Consider the following 21,951-nt stretch of genomic DNA (forward strand, 5'->3'; position numbering starts at 1 on the left):
AGAAGCAAACATCTGAAGTGGGATCAAAGTTAATCCAAGTTGTCCTAAGACAAGAACGGGTATTGTTTTAGGACAACTTTGATGAAAGGTTTGTATCCACTTCAACTCTGACTGTAACTGAACTGGAAACGTTATCTCTTTATAATGCCCATTTATAATGTACAAATATGACCCTGGACCACAAAACCATCTGAAAAAAAAAAAAAAAAGAGATGAATAATAAGCTTTCCATTGATGTATGCCTTGTTAGTATAGGAGAATATTTTACTGAGAAAATCTGGAATTTGAGAATGCAATAAATAAATAAAGAATAACAATTTTGAGAGAATCCCCTTTAAAGTTGTCCAAATGAAGCACGTAGCTATGTATATTACCAATCAAAAATTAAGTTTTATTATATTGACAGTTGGCAATTTACTTTGGCAAATATATATATATATATATATATATATATATATATATATATATATATATATATATATATATATATATATATATAAACCCATATGCATTGCTACAAATATCCCTGTGCTACTTAGGACTGGTTTTGTGTTCTGGTCAATAATATTTAAACAATCTAGGTATGTCTGTCTGTTTCTTCAATTTCAAAGCAGCCTACTTGATACAGTACTGTCAACGTATCAGTAATCTGTATTGATGCTTTGACAATATTAAATGTAAAAGGGAGGTAAAAAAAAATTGACAACAACAACAACAGCTTCAATTAATGTTAAAGTGGTGAAATCATCCAAATAACTACTAAAGGTGAAACAGCCATACACTAGTCAGTAAGACCCAATGAGAGGCTTGGGTTTGACTGTCTTCTTGTGGACAGTAGCAGTAATACACGTGTTAACATCAGGGGTTACAAATTAACCCAGTTTAGAGCCGGCTAACATGCCGCTCTCTCTGCGGGGGTCACTAATGTCTCTGAAGTATGGATGCTGATGAATTCCTCCTCCTCTGATGGTGTCTGTTTCTCACACGAGCTCATATGCCACACGTCCTCCAGTATAGTGACATCATCAGAGCAACAGTGGACTCTCTGTTTATTGTCCCTGTCCTGTATTCTGTTATTGTGTCGCGTGATCCCTGCCAACGCATTAACACACGCATGCAATGCATGTCCAGGCAACACTCATCAACCTACATTATTCTATTAGGTTTATTAGACAAATAATACACAGTGACACATCAATACATAAAACAAATGAGATAAACATTAATTATTCTGAGCATTGAAAAAAGACATAAGAGCAATATGTGAGGCTGTGATACAACAAAATCAGAGTAACTTAATTACTGACATTCATATAGCATGTAAAATATCCATCAGGAATCAAAGTTAGTCGCTAAAGCCTTGGAAATGTATTTAGATTCAATGTAAGAATGAATTAGAGATTATGAGTTCTTAATGCAATTTAACTTTCTTGAAATAAAGAGGATGTCATACACCATTATGTCATAATAAGCAAATGTTATTCATTCTAGTACAAGTAGAAATTCAGAAAAAAGCACCAGACAGCTCTTTTCCACACGGAGACAAGCTGTCAAAAGCATTTTCAAAAGTACCATAAGAGTATCATAACATCATTGATAAATGTTTCTGTGTGTTGTGAATAAGCTCTTAGTTTACTGATATATCCGCAAAAAAAAAAAAAAAAAAACCCTGATTAGCTGGTCTTAGTTGGTTTTAGCTGGTTGTTTCCACTGTTCTCACAGCTTTGGTGCGTTCTCCAAAAGCTTTGTTAGCTAACTACTGTCGTTAGTTCCACGGAAGTCTATTGATAATGACAGAACTTGCGACCATAGTTGTTTTTGGGAAATATACCCCAGACCAGCTAAAACCAGCCAACCAGTGTAATCTGGGTTTAGCTGTTGTTGTTTTTTTCTTCAGCATAGCAAATACAATTGTACATAAAAATGGATAATAAAGAGCCAATTAAAATCAAATAAATAAGCTGCATAAAGTCTATGGAACAACAGTGTACAGTTTTTGAATGACATAACAGTGAATACATGATAATATTCCTGCAGATTAAGGCTTCTAGATGAGCACTAGGACACAGTTTATCCAGGCTGAGTCTTTTACGCTCTCTTACACAAAGACTTTCTCAGGTTTGCTCTCTGCTGTGGACTGTGGGTTTCCTTTGGCACTTTTTCCAAAAACAGGCACGGCTGGAGCTCCAGGGGAGGTGGAGCCTAAATACAGCAAAGCCCCTCCCACCAGTATCAGCACAGTCACGCCCCATCCCAGGTAGAGCGCCGATCCTAGCTCGCGTTTCAGTGGGGCAGCGACGTTCGGGTCGTGGAAATCACGTATTATGACATACGCGGTCCAACACACTGGCAAAAAGAAGAAAAACGCAGCCGCGACGAAGAGCAGGGCGCCGACCCGCACCAGCCGAGCTTTGGTCTCGTGCGCGTCCCCCAGGCAGCGCGTGCACTTGAGCCCGGTCACGCAGAGCGGGAGCGCCAGCAGACACAGGAGCAGCGACAGCACGCACAGGGCGCGGCACATCTGGGCGGAGCCTGAGAGGGCGAGGCCGGAGTCATAGACCTTACACTGCAGGCGGCCCCACTGCGACAGACACGTCATCCACAGCCCCTCCACAGCACCTGAGACACCACCAGCTCGTCCCCCACGAACGCTGACACACGCCACCAGGGGGCAGCACAGACCAGGATCCCGAACGCCCAGCCTGCCACGCCCAGGACCAGACCCATCACCTGAAGACCTGTGTTTGCCATGACTGATCATCAACCGAACACTGATTCACTCTGCAGAACACAATGATTTTTTTAGTTAGACTAAAAAAATATAGCTTGATCCTCCCTTAAAATAAAACTAAATAAAATGACAATGATTATGTGTGCAGTGCCATTTCTGCTGGTAAATAAAATATTTGTAATATAAATATGACCCCTGGTCGTAAGTCACACGGGCAAATATGTGGCAATAGCCAACAACACATTGCATGTGTTAAAACTATAAATTTTTCTTTAATGTCAAAAATCTTCAGGATCATGTTTCATGAAGATATTCTCAATACTTTATTTTATTTGCACACTTTGATTCCAGATTTTCAAATAGTTTTATCTTGGTCAAATATTGTCCTATGCTAATAAATCAATACATTATTGTTTTTATTTATTTATTTTTAATTACCCTTATATGACTGCTGGTTTTGTGGTCCAGTGCTGGGAAATAAATGGTCTGATAGGTCTTGGTTAAATGTTTAAACCCAGTCCTCTCGGTAGTTTTATTCAACACAACTGTTGCTTAAAAATTACTCTGTTTATATTTCTTTCTTTGAATAAACCCAAAATAAGTTAAGTCACAAATTTAATCAAAATTATGCATTCATAATTCTGGCATAATTAGGTAAAGTGATTATTTCTATTAATTTCAAACATCATAACATCATTTGAAAATTATGAATTTTGCTATGAGGGTTAAGTAAGAAACTCTTTAAGTAGAGAAACTACTATTGATCAGTAACACTAGAGGTTAACACTAGCTAATGTTTTAAGTAACAGTGATACATTTATTACAATGATTATTCATATATTTAATGTTAGTTCACAAAATGTTCATGGTTAATTCATGTTACATGTTATTAAATGAAATTAGCAAATATAACTTTTGATTTTAATAATGTATAACTAAATAATGATATTTCCATTAACTAAGATTAATTCGTTTTAGAAGTAGTTGTTAACAATGTTTTAATAACTAATATTAACAAATTTAACTTTTTTATGAAATGTTACCTAAATCCCTGCCATTAAAAAAAATCTTATTGAACTCTTAAACTGCTTAAACTGACAGCAACAAAATTAACAAAAACAATTCAGAGGTTTAATCCATGAAATGATTTAGCGAGATGAAGTTTCTTGAGTACTTACAGTGTCTGAGGAGCGTCTGTGTGTGTTGTGCTGTTGTTGGACTCTCATCGGTGCTGGTAGAAACACTCTCTTTGTTCTTGCACGTGGGAGTAAATCAGCATCTGAGCCATGGACAATATCATCTCATTATTATGTCCACACACACAGCATAAATACAGCATGCATTTGTGCAAACGCGCGCGCGCGCACACACACACACACACACACACAGTGCTCTTGTGCTAGTTTAATTGGCTCTAATGTGAAAATAAAACTGGATTTTGTCCACTCTAAATGATCACTAAATTATCACCACCCCACAGTCTGTTGAGCTGTAAGAAATACATTAAATGCTCAATTCAAACTGAAATCCCACATGGAAAAAAACTATATAAACATATATGTTTCAATATAGTTTTTTAATATATGTGACATATATAAAATTGGCAGTTTTCCTATATTATATGCACCTATATGTTCACCTATAATAGTAAAATTTAAATCCATAGCTTCTAGGCAACATAAATAAAAGTTCAAAATATAGAAATGTACATTATGTATTTACAAGAACAATCAAATAGTACAAGAACAAATATAAGACAAAAAACTGAACAGAAAAAAAATATCTTCATCAGTATATATTCAGTATATATATATATATATATATATATATATATATATATATATATATATATATATATATATACGCATATATGCAGCATATTTGTGCATATACACTGCATATAGGTTTCATATATGCGCATATTTCCACATATAGGTTCTTTCCATGTGGGATAACAGGATGTGTGATGCATTTTTTAAACTTTAAGGAGGTGCTTTACACATACTTCCTGAGTCAGGTTCACACTAGACAAAGACAGAGAGAGAGAGAGAGAGTTTAAACGACCAAAACAGACGTCATGCATGGACATCATGTCAGCAACACATAGACCAGAAGGTAAGTCTAAATTAAATATCCAAATGTGATCCTCACAGAATACAGCTAGTTTAATACCATACCGAGAAATGAATTATATACTGAGCTTTGTTTCTGGTGGTTGACAGTTCTGCACGGGACTGTTTTCAAAAGACATTTTTGACCATAACCACCTGTTCTTGCAACTTGCAACTTGTGTGTGCTACTCCTGCACGCACTGCAAATATTCTAATATTACATGATTTCCAGGCATCTTTATAACCACAGTTTTACTGCGAATGCCATGGTTAAACTATGGTTAGTGTAGCCATAGGGTTAATCTGCGGTCACCACACTCTAAACAATTCTAAAAATCCAACTTTCTGGGTTATTCAGCTCAACTATTGTTTAAAAAATACTATATTGGCTTAAAATGAACCCAAAATAGGTTTTAAATTCAAAATCAGACACAGAATTACTAGAGTCATCAGCAATGATCAAAAGTTTAACATTTGTTAATAAACAATTAAAAAAGTTTGTTACTTAATTATCATTTATCAAACTTACTGTATTAATAAATGTTCATTTGTTTAACATTAAGAAATGTTGATATCCAACCTATTTTGGGTTTATTTAAAGCAATAGATATAAATATAGTAATTTTTAAGCAATAGTTGAGTTGAATAAAACTAGAGGGCTGGGTTTAAACATTTAACCCAAGACCTTGTTCGGTTCATATTTCACCCAGCGCAGGGTTGTTTTTAACCCAGCAGTTTCAGAGTGATGGTTAAACCATATCAATCACATTTTGTTTTTATTTGTGGTAAAACCATGGTGCAAACCAAGGGTGTGTATTTTAGTTATGGATATGACATATTTGGAGTTTTGACATAGGATATGTTCATTGCAATACTTTGGGCTGTTTTTGACTGGCCACTGGGCTAGCTTTGTCATGCAGACCCGAGAACCCTGGTTGTATGGAGCAGACTCTTTCAGTTTTGAAATGTAACATGCATTTTCCAGCTGAACTAAATTATTTTTACCAGTTGCACTGAGACATTCAAAATGAAATATCTGAGGATGAAACGAAGGTGCATTTAGAATCACAGAAGCATTTGTAAATCATAAAAAAACTCAATTTAATAACATGGACTGTTTCACAGGAGATTCACGTGATCTGAGGATCGTGCTGCTGGGAGTCTCTGGAGCTGGAAAGAGTTCAACAGCAAATGCAATACTGGGTCGAGAGGTGTTTAAAGAGAGCGGAACCAGAGAGAGTGAGAAACAGACAGGAAGAGTAGAAGACAGAAACATCTCCATCATCAGAACCTTGTCAGTCACTGCAGAGGAAAGTATTATGCCATCAACAGTATAAATGACATTATTCCAACTCACATCACAAAACTTTTTGAGAAAATGGATGAACTCGTCAAATGGAATGACGGTCAGCATTAGGACATTTATATTTTCTTAAGATATCCAATAAGACGCAAAAAAGAAAACAAGGAGCTGATTCACACACATAGTGTAAAGGAAAAGAGCACAATAAATGTTACTGAAAAGAAAGGTTTTATTTCACCTGTGAGAACTGAACTATATGACAAATGCACTAGAGTTTCACAAGAAAAGATGAATGAAGAAGAAAAGGCAACACAATCAGAATGCTGGAAAATGAGCAGAAAAAGAAAATGTGACCAGAAGGAGCAACTGACAGAGACAGAAACACATCTAACCCAAGCTAGCTTTTTCAAAACATCATGATGTATTTCTTGAAAATTATATGAAATAGTATTGTAACTTGTTTCTTGTTTGTTCTTTTACAGAGTCCATACAGAACAGCCACATAAAACCTGGTGAGTGCACATATCTCAGGATCGTGATGGTGCGGAAAACTGGAGCTGGAAAGAGCACAACAGGAAACACCATCCTGGGACGAAAAGTGTTTAAAGAAGAATTATGTTCTGAATCTGTGACTGAGAAATGCCAACAACATCAGCAGACAGTAGAAGGTAGAAACATCTCAGTGATCGACACTCCAGGACTGTTTGATACAACAATCAGTGAAGAACAACTGAAGCATGAACTGGTGAGATGTGTAGAAATGTCTGTCCCTGGTCCTCATGCGTTTCTGCTGGTCATCAGACTGGACGTGAGATTCACAGAGGAGGAGAAAAACAAACAAACAAAAAAAGCTAAAGATGCAGTCTTACTGGGAACCGGTGTGGTAGTGGGTGCAGGAGCAGCAGTTGTAGTTAGCGGAGGGGCGTTAAGTTCAGCTTTTATCTCAGCAGCTCTGGCCTCTGCTTTGCAAGGAGCAGCGCTATCAGAAGCTGTAATGGCAGGAGTAGTAGCTGCTGGAAATGCAGCACTGAACTCTGCTTCTGGTGTTAATGGGAAAGAGGAGAAATTAATCTAGCATCAGTGAAAGCAACTTTGTTTTACCATCGGTTTCTGATGCTATACTGACTTAAAATAGGGCGAATACAAAAGTACATTGAAAACGTGACTGAAGTTGTGTTTCTATGATCTCAATGTTCCTGTATTTAGTCCTGTAACATCATTCAGTCTTGTTTAAGAATAACAAAGGAAGTACACTGAAAAAAGTAATAAGTAAATTTACTTAATTTTTATTTGGCAAGTTTTTGCACAAGCATTTTTCAAGTAAATTTAACACATTTGGAAATTAAGTAAATCTACTTAACTAAGTTAAGTAAAATAATAATAATAATAATAAGTACATTTTATTGAGTAAAATTTTATTAAATAATATTAAATTAATGTATTTAGCAGACACTTTCATCCAAAGCAACTTACAATGCATTCAGGCTAACAATTTTCACCTATCATGTGTTCCCGGGGAATCGAACCCCCAACCTTGCACTTGCTAATGCAATGTTCTACCACTGAGCTACAGGAACACTTCAAGATCTTGTGAACGATAAGTGAACATTTCACTTACTTACTTTTTTATTTTGGAAAAGTTTTTACACTAACAAAAAACCCGAAACAGATATTCGAGAAATTTCTAAATGTAAAATATTTTTTTTTCAAAACAGTTTTATCAAATGAGGGTAAATAAGTCTCTCACTTCTGTCCCTTTAAACCAGTTTACAGCAAAGACAGCACGAAGGACTTAATTACACTATTAAATTAATATCTTACAGATTCGTACACACATTCACAGTTTGTTATTTCTGATGAGGGAATGCACCATAGAGAGGTATTCAGACATTGAGCCAGTGAAGAAAAGACCAGCATTTTAGTAGTGACTCATATGGACATCTCTAATTGGCCATTGCTATGGCATTTATATACAGGTGCTTCTCAATAAATTAGAATGTCGAGGAAAAGTTCATTTATTTCAGCAATTCAACTCAAATTGTGAACTTGTGTATTAAATAAATTCAATGAACATAGAATGAAGTAGTTTAAGTCTTTGGTTCTTTTAATTGTGACGATTCTGGCTCACATTTATCAAAAACCCACCAATTCACAACATCTTAACAAATTAGAATATGATGACACCAGTGGCGGTTCTACATTGAAATACACCCTGGGCGAGACCCCTTTCGAGTGACCCCTTTCGAGTTGCATACCTTTATCTTTTGCTAGTTTCTCCTCTTATTTTTTTTTCGAAATTGGGCATCTGATGGCTTTGACCTTTTCTTCTCCATCTCTGTTTATTTGGCACTCGACAATCAACAGATTTCCCACGAAAAAGGGACGCCCCGGGCGGCTGCCGGTTCGCCCGTGCCTAAAACCGCTACTGGATGACACGCTAATCAACTCAAAACACCTGCAAAGGTTTCCTGAGCCTACAAAATGGTCTCTGACAGTCATTGACACCCTTCACAGGTAGTGTAAGTCATAAACATTAATTTTCAATAAGCTGGCTGTTCACAGAGTGCTGTATCCAAGCATGTTAATAGAAAGTTGAGTGGAACGAAAAAGTGTGGAAGAAAAAGATGCACAACCAACCGAGAGAACCGCAGCCTTATGAGGATTGTCAAGGAAACTGGATTCAAGAATTTTTCAAGGCATCAAGAGCCACCACACACAGACATGTCAGGGAATTTGACTACAGTTGTCATATTCCTCTTGTTAAGCCACTCCTGAACCACAGGAACCACAATAGTTTTCAGATGAGAGCAAGTTTTATATTTTATTTGTAAACCAAGATCTTAGAGTCTGGAGGAAGGGCGGAGAAGCTCATAGCCCAAGTTACTTTAAGTCCAGTTTTTAAGTTTACACAGTCTGTGATGATTTGGGGTGCAATGTCATCTACTGGTGTTGGTTCATTGTGTTTTTTGAAAACCGAAGTCACTGCACCCATTTACCAAGAAATTTTGGAGCACTTCATGCTTCCTTCTGCTGAGCAGCTTTTTGAAGATGCTGATTTCATTTTCCAGCAAGATTTGGCACCTGCCCACAATTCCAAAAGCACCAAAAGCTGGTTAAATGACCATGGTGTTGGTGTGCTTGACTGGCCAGCAAACTTACCAGACCTGAACCACAGAGAGAATCTATGGGCAATTGTCAAGAGGAAAATGAGAAACAACAGACCAAACAATGCAGATGAGCTGAAGGCCACTGTCAAAGAAACCTGGGCTTCCAGACCACCTCAGCAGTGCCACAAACTGATCACCTTCACGCCATGCCAAATTGAGGCAGTATTTAAAGAAAAAACAGCCCATGCAAAGTATTGAGTACATGTACAGTAAATTAGCATACTTTCCAGAAGGCCAACAATTCACTAAATGTTCTTTTCTCTTTTCTCTTTTTTTTTTAAATTGGTTTTATGAAGTATTCTAATTTGTTGAGATGAATTGGAGGGTTTTTGTTAAATGTGAGCCAAAATCATTACAATTAAAAGAACCAAAGATTTAAACTACTTCAGTCTGTGTGCACTAAATTTATTTCATACACAAGTTTCACAATTAGAGTTGAATTACTGAAATGACTTTTCCTAGACATTCTAATTTACTGAGAATGAAAACATTTAGACAAAAAGGTTCTTCTGTGGCATTGTGAAGCACCGTTATTTTTAAGATTGGAGTTTCAGGAAAGCCACACATTTGTGAGTAATTCACATTCAAACACTTTCTCTATCTCTTTAGCATTGTTTAAATATTTTGTTTTATTATCATGTGTTCTAACATAAATGCATTAAAATAGTACATAAAAACACCAATGTGACCTGTACAAAAGCTAAATGCAATTTACATTTCAGTTCAATATTCATTCAATATTCATTTTAAACTGTAGCCATTAGCTGTTCATTTTCTTATTTTTATACTTTATAGTTTTAAATTGTGTAAATTCACAATATCAATGCAACATGTGTCCCTCATTCCTGAAAATACATTTAGCTATTTATACTGTATATTTTACAGCACAATATTAATGTACTGTAAAATGGGCCTTTATAGAAGAAACATTCATTAGTTTGGAGCTTTGTGAGCTCAAAAAACAAAGATGTAATTATGTTTAATTAAAGTTATAAATTGTTACTCCCACATGTTTCCATACATGTAATTTATTTCCCTTTATCATGCGCACATGAAATAGTTTTCTGGAGTTTTTTAAATGTGATTGTTTTGAGGATTGAACAAATGTGCTTTTTACCCTCCACCAATAATAATAATAATAATAATAGCCTAATAATAATTAAAAAAAATAAAATAAAGAAGCTATAAAATAAGACAATGTAGAATAACATGTTTTTCTTTCATTTGCAGAAATGATCTGAGACTGTAACATTTAGCATACAAAAACATAGATTTTGTTACATAAAATCAGCTGTATATTAATGGCACTTGAGCAGAATTTATTACTTATTACTTATTCAGTGGTTATTATTCTGAACGTGATGCTGTGGTCCTCTGTGTTGTTTGAGCAAAGACATCTGAAGAACTTTCTGTACTGCTCCCTGACCTGGACAAGAATGAGACGAGAGGAGCTGAGTGACTTCATGATATTAATTTAACCTCTGAAAGTCATGAACAAGATTAGAGCTTGTTTGGAATAAACAGGTTAGAAAGGGTGACTTTTAGATACTAGATCTGCATTTTTAGAAACAGGAGTATTTAAATATTCATGCTTTCCTTTACTTCAAAAACCTTTGCAGGATGATAAAATGTCTTATTAGGACAAAATGAAGAAGAAGAAGAAGAAGAAGAAGAAAAAGAGAAAACAGCCTAAAATGTTGAAGTATGTCAGGATGTCAGTGGCACAGTTTGATGCTTTGTCTGCCATACTATAGCCCCACATATTAAAAAGAAGATCACCAATTTCTGTGAACTTAGTTTGCAAGGCAGTGTGTAAACATGATTGACACAGCATGAGGTCATGTTAATTTTTTAACATACAAAAATGTTGTACTCAGTTTCAACAAACTGCCTCTGACATTACACTCTAAGACCCTGTTTGCACTAGTGCCTTTTCGTTTTAAAACAGCATTTTAGAATGAAAATGATCCTCATCTACACTGGTGTTTTCACTGCATTTCATAAATGATCTCTGTCTATACTATGCAGCTGAGAATGCATGTCCCATGACCATTCATACAGCTAAAACCATAGATAAGTAAAGAGGTAGATCCTCTACTATTTAGATGGTGGAGGCATCTGCATGCTTAGAGCGGTCGAATGAGAAATCTAACTATACATATCTCTACAACAATGAGCATGATGTTATTGTTTACATGGTCATCAAGGATATGCAGAGCGAATGTGAGCATCCACACAATTGTTTTCCAAAGTCTCTGTGTTGGTCAGTTTACACTTAAACACAGATCACCAAAATAAGCACAGGAACTCAAAATCAGAAAGAGGATCTCCAGCACTTTACTGTTATTAGAGGAGAAACCCATAATCCAGGGGCAACCAAGAACCACAAACTGAGCCAGTGTTTTAAACACCATAATCCTGCAGAGAAACAGAGAAAGAATGAGTGTTATTGTGTCTTTATTGACTATGTGGTTCCCTTTCTATACTTCAGTCATACTGCGTATGGGGAAAAGCTCCTTTTTTCCTCAATGCTGACGCCTTTTTTCAATAGTGCAGTGAAACTGCAGTGCCATTGGTTCAAGCTGGAAAACTTTTTTAACCAATGATGGCACTGCGTAGCTGTGCGAGCCTGTGGTGATGCAGCATGCCAAAGCCCATCAGAATGGGATGAGCGTATGGCTATATAAGCCATACACCCGGCTGCAGCCTGCAGATCGAGGCGGGGCTGCACCTGGGGTGGGGTTGCATGACGACTTCAGCGACGACTTCCCTTCGCTTGATCCCGTTTGCTGAATGTCTTCACCGGGAACGAGCTCTCGTCGTCGAAAAGGCACCACAGAGGGCCAGCTGAGATCACCGAATGCCTGCAACGCCGCCGTTCTTGCAGACTGCCGCTCTCAAGTGCTGCTCTCGAACCACCCGCTTTCCACTTCCAGCCACATCTCAGCGATCTCCTGCTGCCATCTGGCAATTCTAAAAGAGCAGTTTCCAGCGTTTTTCACCGCTCTAAAAGACCATTTCCAACATCGTTCTCATGGAGGAGGCATTAACACTAATGCCCCACTACAGCTGTGGCACATGCAGAACTCCTCTGCATGACGGTCTCGGTGAGTGCGACATTTGCATGGGCAAACCCCACGCTCTTATTGTGAGAGCATGAGTTTCACCTCTGCGCTCGTGGATAGCTTTCTTCAATGAAAGTGGTCCCGCCACTCGCACCCTCTCGTCTTCTTCCTCCCGCAAGCCAGCTAGGAAGAGACAGCAGGTTTCGGGGGCTCAGCACCCGGACTTGGGTGAGCTAATGCTGGTCCAGCACCTGCGTACATCTCCTATGAGAGATCCGTCACCCGTCCTCTTTTCATGCCCAGAGCATCATCCCTCGGCAGAATCGAGTGACCTCGTCTCTTTTGGCAGATCAGAAGATGAGCTGCTTGATGACTCCATGTCAATCAAGGCTTCTAAAACTGAGGATTGGGCCGGTAGGATGCCCACATGCCGTCACTTTAACCCATCAACGCCAGAGCTGGGATGATTTTCCACATCCTCTCCAAAGCAGTCGAGGAACTTGATTTAGAGTGGGCTACACCTGAAGTGCCAACACACAGCAGGCTGGATGAGTGGTACCTGCCACATTTTTCGCCGAAGTTCAAGACAAGCTGACCAAGTTGTGGCGAGCCCCCTACTCTGTACGCTTACGCACTACCTCCTCTGCAGCTCTCACTTTAGTCAATGGCTTTCAGGAGAATGGCTGTGGCTGCTCATCTCTGCCCCCCCCCCCCCCACGTCTGTGGGGTGGAAAAGTAAGAGAGTCCTTCCTTCTAAGCCCTGCAGGATGACCTCCACCAAAGCTGGCAGAGCCTATACATCTGCAGGCCAAGCTGCTTCAGCGCGGCACACCATGGCCTTTCTCCAAGTGTTCCAGGCAAAGCTTCTCCATTCCCTGGATAAGTCTAGCTCTGATAAACGTGCCTTTCGCAACCTCCGCAGCACCACACATTTGGCCCTGCACGCCACGAAAGCCATGGCCCAGGCCATCGGACGATCCATGGCCAACCTGATTGTGCTAGAGTGCCACCTCTGACTCAACCTGAAAGAGATCAAGGAAAGTGACAAAGTGGCCATTCTGGATGCCCCAGTCTCTTCGGGCTAGCCATGGAGGGATTCAATGAGCGATTCACTGCAGCACAGAAGTCACCCCAGGCCATCCAACACTTCCTGCCCAAATGCTCCAGCTCAGCCTCTGCCTCGAGTCGCCCCAGTACTGCGCCGACTCAGCATCAGAGCAAGCCTGCCCCTTCTACCTCCCCATGAGCCCCGCTAAGCGCGCTAACCCTCCAAGATGTAGGGGCCCCTGGCCAAGGATTGTGCTGGACCCGACGCCTTCAAAATCTTCGTGATCTTTTGGAAAGAAAGAGGAAGGGGCAGAGTCCCGCCATGGCCAGACCACCCCAACAGCTCTTTCGCCTAGTTTCCCTGCCGCCCAGTTCAGTTTCAGGCATCAGGGACCAAGTGCCTGCTCTGCACCCTGGCCCCACTGTTGTTGTGCCCATGCAAAGAGCCATTGCTATGGCGAACACAATAAACATTTCACATTTTCAAAAAGAGACTGACACTCGTCAGTGTTCAGGCCCCTGATCAGCCGTCTGCCATCTGACGCTATCCAACATCTTGTCAAGTGAGCCTTGGCCTGGCTGGCCATCTCCGGAGTGTTTAGGGTTTTGGGGATAATAAAACCCGACTACTCACTGCGGTTTGCCCGAAGACCCCCACGTTTCTGCAGGGTGATTGCCACTTTGGTAGAACCTGATGACGCTCAGGTCCTCCACGCTGAAGTGATGACTCTGCTAAGGAAGGGAGCCATAGAAATAGTTCCCCCCTCAGAAAGCGGATCGGGGTTCTACAGCCATTATTTCCTCATCCCCAAGAAAGATGGCATTTTCACACCCATCTTAGACCTCAGACTCCTGAACCTCTCCCTCATGAGATGGAAGTTCAGGATGTTAACATTGAAACAGATCCTCATGCAGATTTGCCCCAAGGACTGGTTCTTCTCGCTGGATCTGGAAGATGCTTACTTTCACATCCAGATAGCCCCCCATCACAGACGATTCTTGAGATTCGCGTTTGAGGGCGTGGCTTACCAATATACAGTCTGTCCCTTTGGGCTGTCTCTAGCTCCTTGCACTTTCACAGAGAGCATGAATAAGGAGCTTTCCCCTCTGAGGCAGATGGCAATCTGTGTTTTGAATTATCTCAACAACTGGCTCATTCTGGCCTAGTCGTGGACCAAGCTAGACCATCACAGTTCTGTGCTCCTCAGCCACTTAAAGTGCCTAGGACCCAGGGTCAGTTTTGCCAACTTATCACATTGCTGGGTGCAGTCTTCAACTCAGTCCGTATGAGGGCTGTATTCTTACCAGAGCATGCTCTGGTAATTCAGCAGTTCACCCCTTCTGCCAGGAACAAAGCCTGTTTCTCTCTGAAGTTCTTCCAGAGTATTCTACCTCCCCAGTTTTACAGCTCGGCCTCCGTCAAATGCGGCCTCTGCAATACTGGCTGAAACTCCTGGTCCCACCTCATGCTTGGCGGCATGGCCACTTTCACATCAAGGTCAACCAGGCCTGTTTGGAAGCACTGAAACCTTGGATGAACCCTGTATGGTTCAGTCGTGGAGTACACCTGCAGGCAGTTTCCAGAAGGACGTAGTCTTGACAGATTCATCCAACTTAGGTTGGGGCACTTTGTGCGAGGGCAGACCAGCCTTCGGCTCGTGTTCACATGAGGAGAGCCATCTCCACATCAAGTGCGTCAAGATGCTGGCAGTGGAACGAGGCCTTCTGTCCTTTCAGGTGATACTGAAGGGGCGCCTCGTCCTAGTCCAATCAGATAGCATGACAGTGGTGTCCTACATAAATCACCAAGGCTGCCTTTTGTCCAGCCGCCTCTGTGTGCTGGCAAAGCGGCTCTTGGTATGGGCATTACCCAGGCTGCGATCGCTCAAGGCAATGCATATACCTGTCAGAACAAAGCTGGGAACAGACATGCTATCTCAGAGCAATACCCCCTCAAATGAGTGGATGCTCCATCCCCAGATGGTTCTCAGAATCTGGGAGATCTTCAGAAAGGCAAAGGTCGACCTTTTCAGCTCAGAAGGCAACTCTCATTGCTCAACCTATTTTTTCGAAGGACACAAATGTGCTGGCCCACAACTGGCCCAGCCTCCTTCTTTATGCTTTTACTCTGATCCCTCAGGTCATCAGATGAGTCAGGTAAGACAAGCACAGAATCCTCCTGGTGGCCCCAAACTGGAGGAGCCAAGTTTGGTCCTCAGAGCTATTCAGGCTTTCCACGAAAGCCCCATGGCCAATCCCCCTGAGACGGGACCTCCTCTCTCAGACGAACAGGACAATCTCGCATCCACAGCCAGAACTCTGGGGTCTGCACCTATGGTCACTCGATGGGAGCCTTTAAGCCTCAGCTGGGATGTACTACACATCAATGCTCAGTTTAGAGCCCTGTCTATGAGATGCCTCTATGACCAGAAGTGGTTGGTCTTCGTTGACTGGTGAATCTCCCCCATATTTTTGAATGGGTTTTGTTTCACAATCCTCTCCAAGGTGCGGTTATCTCTATTGCTTGTACACTTTTTTCTACCACATCTTTTCTTTCCCTTTGCCTCTCTATTAATGTGCTTAGAGACAGAGCTCTGTGAAAAGCCAGGCTCTTTTGCAATGACCTTTTGTCTCTTGCTCTCCTTGTGCAAAGTGTCAATGGTCGTCTTTTGGACAACTCTCAAGTCAGCAGTCTTCCCCATGATTGTGTAGCCTACAGAACTAGACTGATAGACCATTTAAAGGCCTTTGCAGGTGTTTTGAGCTAATTAGCTGATTAGAGTGTGGCACCAGGTGTCTTCAATATTGAACCTCACAATATTCAGATTTTCTTAGATACTGAATTTGAGATTTTCATTAGATTTCAGTTTTAATCATCAAAATTAAAAGAAATAAACATTTGAAATATATCAGTCTGTGCGTAATGAATAAACATAATATACAAGTTTAACTTTTTGAATGGAATTAGTGAAATCAACTTTTTGATTATTCTAATTATATGACCAGCACCTGTACAAATAGAGAAGTGATGATGGCATGTTTATGTGACCATGCAAGACTGGAGATATAAAAATAAATTTTGTACTTTGTGAGCTATTAGATGCTCACTGTACAGTTCTAACTGCTCTATTTTATACATTACACAACGTTACAGAAAGATAACGAACACAGGAGTCAAGGGTCAAGAGCCCAACAAAAAGCAAACACTGATCTCCATGATGATCAGTCCATGTCCCATTTTGATAATTTTATTTCCTATTTAGAATGCAATAACAAGATATGAAAAAAATGGCTTATTTATTCATTTTTCCGTGTAGTTTAACTAACGGAAAATTAGATTTTGGCACTATTTCTCATTTTTCATCTACAAATCGGTTCATGGGTTCAATATTTTATTTTTCACTTCTGTGTGGCACTGAAATGCTCCTTTCATCTGATTGTCGAATCACCCTGCCTTCAGCACAGCGTTTTCACTTTTTCAGGCAGAATAAGAGTCAGTACACTGTAATGTCTGAAACCACCATTCACTGATAATTAGCATAATATTTGAATCAGATGTTGCTGAGCACATACAGTACACTGTAAAAAGTGATACTCTATATTAACTCAATAAAACTGAGTCAACAGATGACAAGCAACACAATGGGCATTTCAACGTTTAAACAACGTAAGGGACCATGGTTGAATTAACATTGAATGATCTTTCAATTTAGAAATTTGGATCAATGTTGATAATTTGACGTAGATTCACCGTTGAAGTTGCGACACTGTTTCAATGTCTTACCTTCATCATGGGTGAATTATGGTTGTTCTGTAGACGTTGGATTAACATTGAATTAGGTGTTGGTTTCACAAAGTAAATCAACTTTGATAGCGCAATGTTTCACTGTCGTACCTTCCACCATAGGTAAATACACAACTGTATGTTCAATTAGAGCTTTGTATTTAGATCAACACTGTACATTATTAATGTTAAAAATCAAATGACTGGCAGCGATGGCTTTACAATCAACTTCAATAAACTATCACAAGCTCAAAATTGATTTCTAATGAGGGGAACCCAACCAGACTGTGTCTTTTATTTTACCGCAGGGAACCCCGTAAATACCACCATAATGACCAACATTAAATTTCAGCAGCATGTGGCAGCTGTGGCCGAATGGTTAGAGACTTGGACTGGTTACCCGAAGGTCGCTGGTTTGAGTCTCGGTGCTTGCAGGAGTTGTAGGTGGGGGGGATTGAATGAACAGCGCTTTATTCCACCCTCAATACCCAGGGCTGAAGTGCCCTTGAGCAAGGCACCGAACCCCCAGTTGCTCCCTGGGCACTGCTGCCCACTGCTCTGGGTGTGTATTCACAGTGTGTTCACTTCTCACTGCTGTGTGTTTGCACTTGGATGGGTTAAATGCAGAGCACCAATTCCGAGCATGGGTTACCATACTTGGCAAATGTCATGACTTTCTCTTTCATAGTAGGCCTAACTATTCAGCTACAGTTAAAAATGAGGTAGTTTTATTTCTAAGAAGAATATTTATTGTTTAGTTAGCCACTTTAACATTGTAAATACAAAGTTTAAAAAAATAACACTACACTGTGCCTATATACAGGTAAATGAAAAACTTAAAGATTCAATTAAAATGTGTTATCAGAAAGGTTACATAACTGTACTGTACTTAAATGGAAAAACAGTTACACAAATATTAAATTAAAATGTATTAACATTAATTTATATTTAATTTAGTGATTTCCCTGCAAAGCCACTAGAAGGAGCCTGACACTTTGAGAACCACTGCTTTAAACAATACTAATTCTTTTTTTTTAATTCATTTTTATTCATTCATAATTTGTACTGAAATTTGGAATAATATATTTCAGAAAACACAAACAGAGTATGTTATATTTGAGACCATTATAATATAAATATATATATATATATATATATATACATATATACATATTAGGGGTGTAACGATACGCGTATTCGTATTGAACCGTTCGGTACGACGCTTTCGGTTCGGTACGCGGTACGCATTATGTATACCGAACGGTTCGTTGGAGTAATTAATTATATTTGAAAAAAAAAAAAAAAAAAGAGAGAGAGAAATATAATGATATGCGTTCAACAAGGTAGCCCAATAACCCAAACAACGTAACAGGCAACGCCCCTGACACTCCCGAAGAAGAAAAAAACACCATCTTATATGTTTATGTTAGGATACTCAGTCAGGCGCTCGCTCACTCAGTACGCGCTGAAGGCTCGTTGCAAAATAGCCAATGCGTTTAACAGACTAGAAATGAGAAGATCCTCCAATAACCAACAGGTCTGGTGTTTGGGTGCACTTTGGATTCCCTTTAAGCTATAATGGTGATGGCAAGAGAGTGGTGGATAAAAAAACAACGGTATGTCGCATCTGCAACATGACAGGGTACACCAGCGGGAATACAAAAAAAAAAAAAAAAAAAAAAAACACCAGCGGGAATATCTGGGATATATGCGTCAGTACTATCTGGGAAAAGACGAAAAAAAGGAGAAACATGCACGCAGCAAACTATCCCTGCAGCATTTAGACACTATAGCTTACAGGGAATCCAACCCAAACACCAGACCTGTTGGTTATTTTAGGATCTTATATTTCTGGTCTGTTAAATGCATTCGACATTTTGCAACGAGCCTTCAGCGCGTGCTGAGTGAGCGAGCGCCTTAGGGGCCGTTCACATATCGTGCCTAAAAACGCGTGGAAAACGCTAAGCGCGTCTTTCTCCTCCTTTCCAAAGCGCTTGGGCAGAAGCGCTCATGAGGCGTCTGTCTTTGCTAAGCAACAATGACGTGCTCTCTCCATGAGACGCGGAAATTTCAGCGAAGGATAAATGGATTTGCAGCTCTAAAAATCGCTTGCAGTAGCTCTGCTACTAAATTTATTTCAAAATTGCAATCCATATACAACTATGATCAGCTGATCCTTCATCTTGGCTGAGCTCTCAACGTTGTTACGGGAAAGGATGAAGCTGATTGGTTGGTTCTTGTCACATGACCCGCGGTGCGCTTGCGGCATTCTGAAAAGTTGAGATGTTTTTACATTTTGCTGTATCTAAAACGTACCGAACCGAACCGAACCGAACCGTGACATCAGTGTATCGTATCGAACCGAACCGTGAATTTTGTGAACCGTTACACCCCTAATACATATATATATATTTATTAGGACAGTATTATATATATTATATATAACACCTAATGCATGAGATTCATATCAGGAACATTTGGATACATCTCTAAAAGACAGACATTAACACATAACTTACCAGCAACACAACATCAGATGAGCATCTAACTTCAGCATCTGTGATAAAGCAATACAAAAATACACAGGTATTTACTGCAGGTTACATTTCCTTTAAGTTACCCATTTGTAAACTCTGGTAATGTTATACTTCACTATTTTCAAAACTGGGTTCCAGTTGCTCGCTTTGGAGTGGATTCTATTTTGTCTCAGTGTTCCTCTTTCGGGGAAGTTCCTCGTTGGATTGAGTTTGGAGATCTGCCCATTGTAGTCTCTGTAGTGGATAGCCAGTTACGTCTCCGCCTAAGGGTTGATTATACTCACTTTCCATTCTGGAAAGGGAGGCCACGGAGAAATATATTTCAGATTCTTTTGCAGCCAAGATCATTTGCGCTTCCTCATCTCCTGCAGGCGCGGGTTTTTCTTCGTGGGTAAGAAGGAAGGTTCCCTGCAACCGTGCATTGACTATCGGGGGCTGAATAACATCATGGCAATGAATACGTATGCTACGTATCTGTAGCTGATCTTCAGCTTACGACCAGTTGCAGTTGTTTCCTTTTTTACAAAGTACCAGTTACTTGGTAAAGCAACGATTCTGGTGGCCTTCTATGGCTTGAGACATTTGTGGTTTTGTTTTGGCCTGCTCGGTATGTGCGGCTGCTAAGACTTCCAATCGACCGCCAGCAGGGTTCCTGCAGTTGCTGTCGGTCCCTTCGAGACCCTGGTCTCATATTTCAGATTTCATTACTGCCCTCCCACCCTCCCAGGCAAACATAGTGGTTATAACCATGGTTGACTGGTTCTAGAAGGAGCCTCATTTTATTCCCCTGCCCAAATTACCGTCTGCCAAGGAGAAGGCGGTCATTGTCATTGATCATGTCTTTTGCATTCATGGCCTCCCGAAGGGCGTGGTTTCTGACAGGGGTCCCCAATTTGTGTCCAAATTGTGGAGGGAGTTTTGACAGTTACTGGGTGTGAATGTCAGTCTTTCCTCGGGTTATCATCCTCAGAGCAATGGTCAAACTGAGAGGGCAAACCAAGATTTGGAAAGAGTGTTGCACTGTTTGGTTTCTTTTAGAATCCTTCCTCTTGGAGCCAACAACTCTCTTGGGTTTAGTATGCACATAACTCGTTACCTGTATCGTCCATGGGCCTAACCCCATTTGGAGGTAGTTTAGGTTACCAGCCACCTGTTTTTTAGAGTTTGGAATCCAAAGTTGTGGCCCCCTCCACTCACACCTTTGTCCAGAGGTGTTGCTGGAATTGGAGGAAAGCTAAAACGGCTCTCCTCCAGGTGCGGGAGCGCACTAAGGCCCAGGCTGATCTCCACCGGTCAAAGCCTCCCAAATACATAGTTGGTCAAACATATACTCAGAACATTCCTCTTTGCAGTTTGTAATGAGCTAGCTCCTAAATTAATTAGTCCGTTTGCTGTCACTATGATCCTCCGGCATACAGGTGAATGCATATGGTTTTTCATGTATCCAAAATTAAGCCTGTTTTCATTCTCCCATTAACCCACCTGCCCCCTTCCCCCTCCCCACTCCAGCTGCGGATCATCAGTGCTGCTATATATTGTCTGTGTTTTGTTCATTCAGTGTCGGATTGTTCTGTTGCTCACGCTGTGTCCTTTACAATTCTGTCTTCTTCTCCTGGGTTACAGTTCCTCGCTTCGAAGGGGATCCTATTCTGTCTCAGTGTTGTAACTTATTATTAAAATATATATTGCGCTATTGATACTGCAGCATTATAGGCCCATTCCTCAAATAGGCCTCAAAATAACCTCAAAATAATTATTAGAATCAAATTTGGAGTCCGACTTTAAAATTACTTACTATACAGTTACTATTATTCTATATTCTTTGAACTGTGACGTTACTGGCATAACTAGGGATGTTAATTTGTTTTTAGTTTTTTTCTAACCAACAACTGATGCTCCTTAAACAATTATTATCCATTAACCAATAAGATTATTTTAAATTTTGAATTGAATTAAATTAGAGAGGATAAGTGTCTGTGACCTGTTAAAAATACTAACAGAAAAATATAATAAAGTTAGGCTATATATAGGTCTATATAAATATAACAAATAAATAGGCCTACACTAGAAATATATTTTAATTAAATCAGAAATTAAGAAAATTAACGAAAAACTGTGCCAACGTGTAGGCTAGCTGAGTTTCGACTCATTTTTGTGCTCCGTTAAATGAACCCAGATGTCAGAAATTGACATCCTATTTTTGTTT

The 21,951-nt window shown here is 40.0% G+C and overlaps 1 pseudogene; it reads right to left on the reverse strand.

The window, feature by feature from the left end:
* Positions 1–840: 840 nt before the first annotated feature.
* Positions 841–3,985, reverse strand: LOC113097107 (claudin-9-like; annotated as a pseudogene).
* Positions 3,986–21,951: the final 17,966 nt, after the last annotated feature.

This window comes from Carassius auratus, unplaced genomic scaffold (genome assembly GCF_003368295.1).
Source record: "Carassius auratus strain Wakin unplaced genomic scaffold, ASM336829v1 scaf_tig00216111, whole genome shotgun sequence".
NCBI lineage: Eukaryota > Metazoa > Chordata > Actinopteri > Cypriniformes > Cyprinidae > Carassius > Carassius auratus.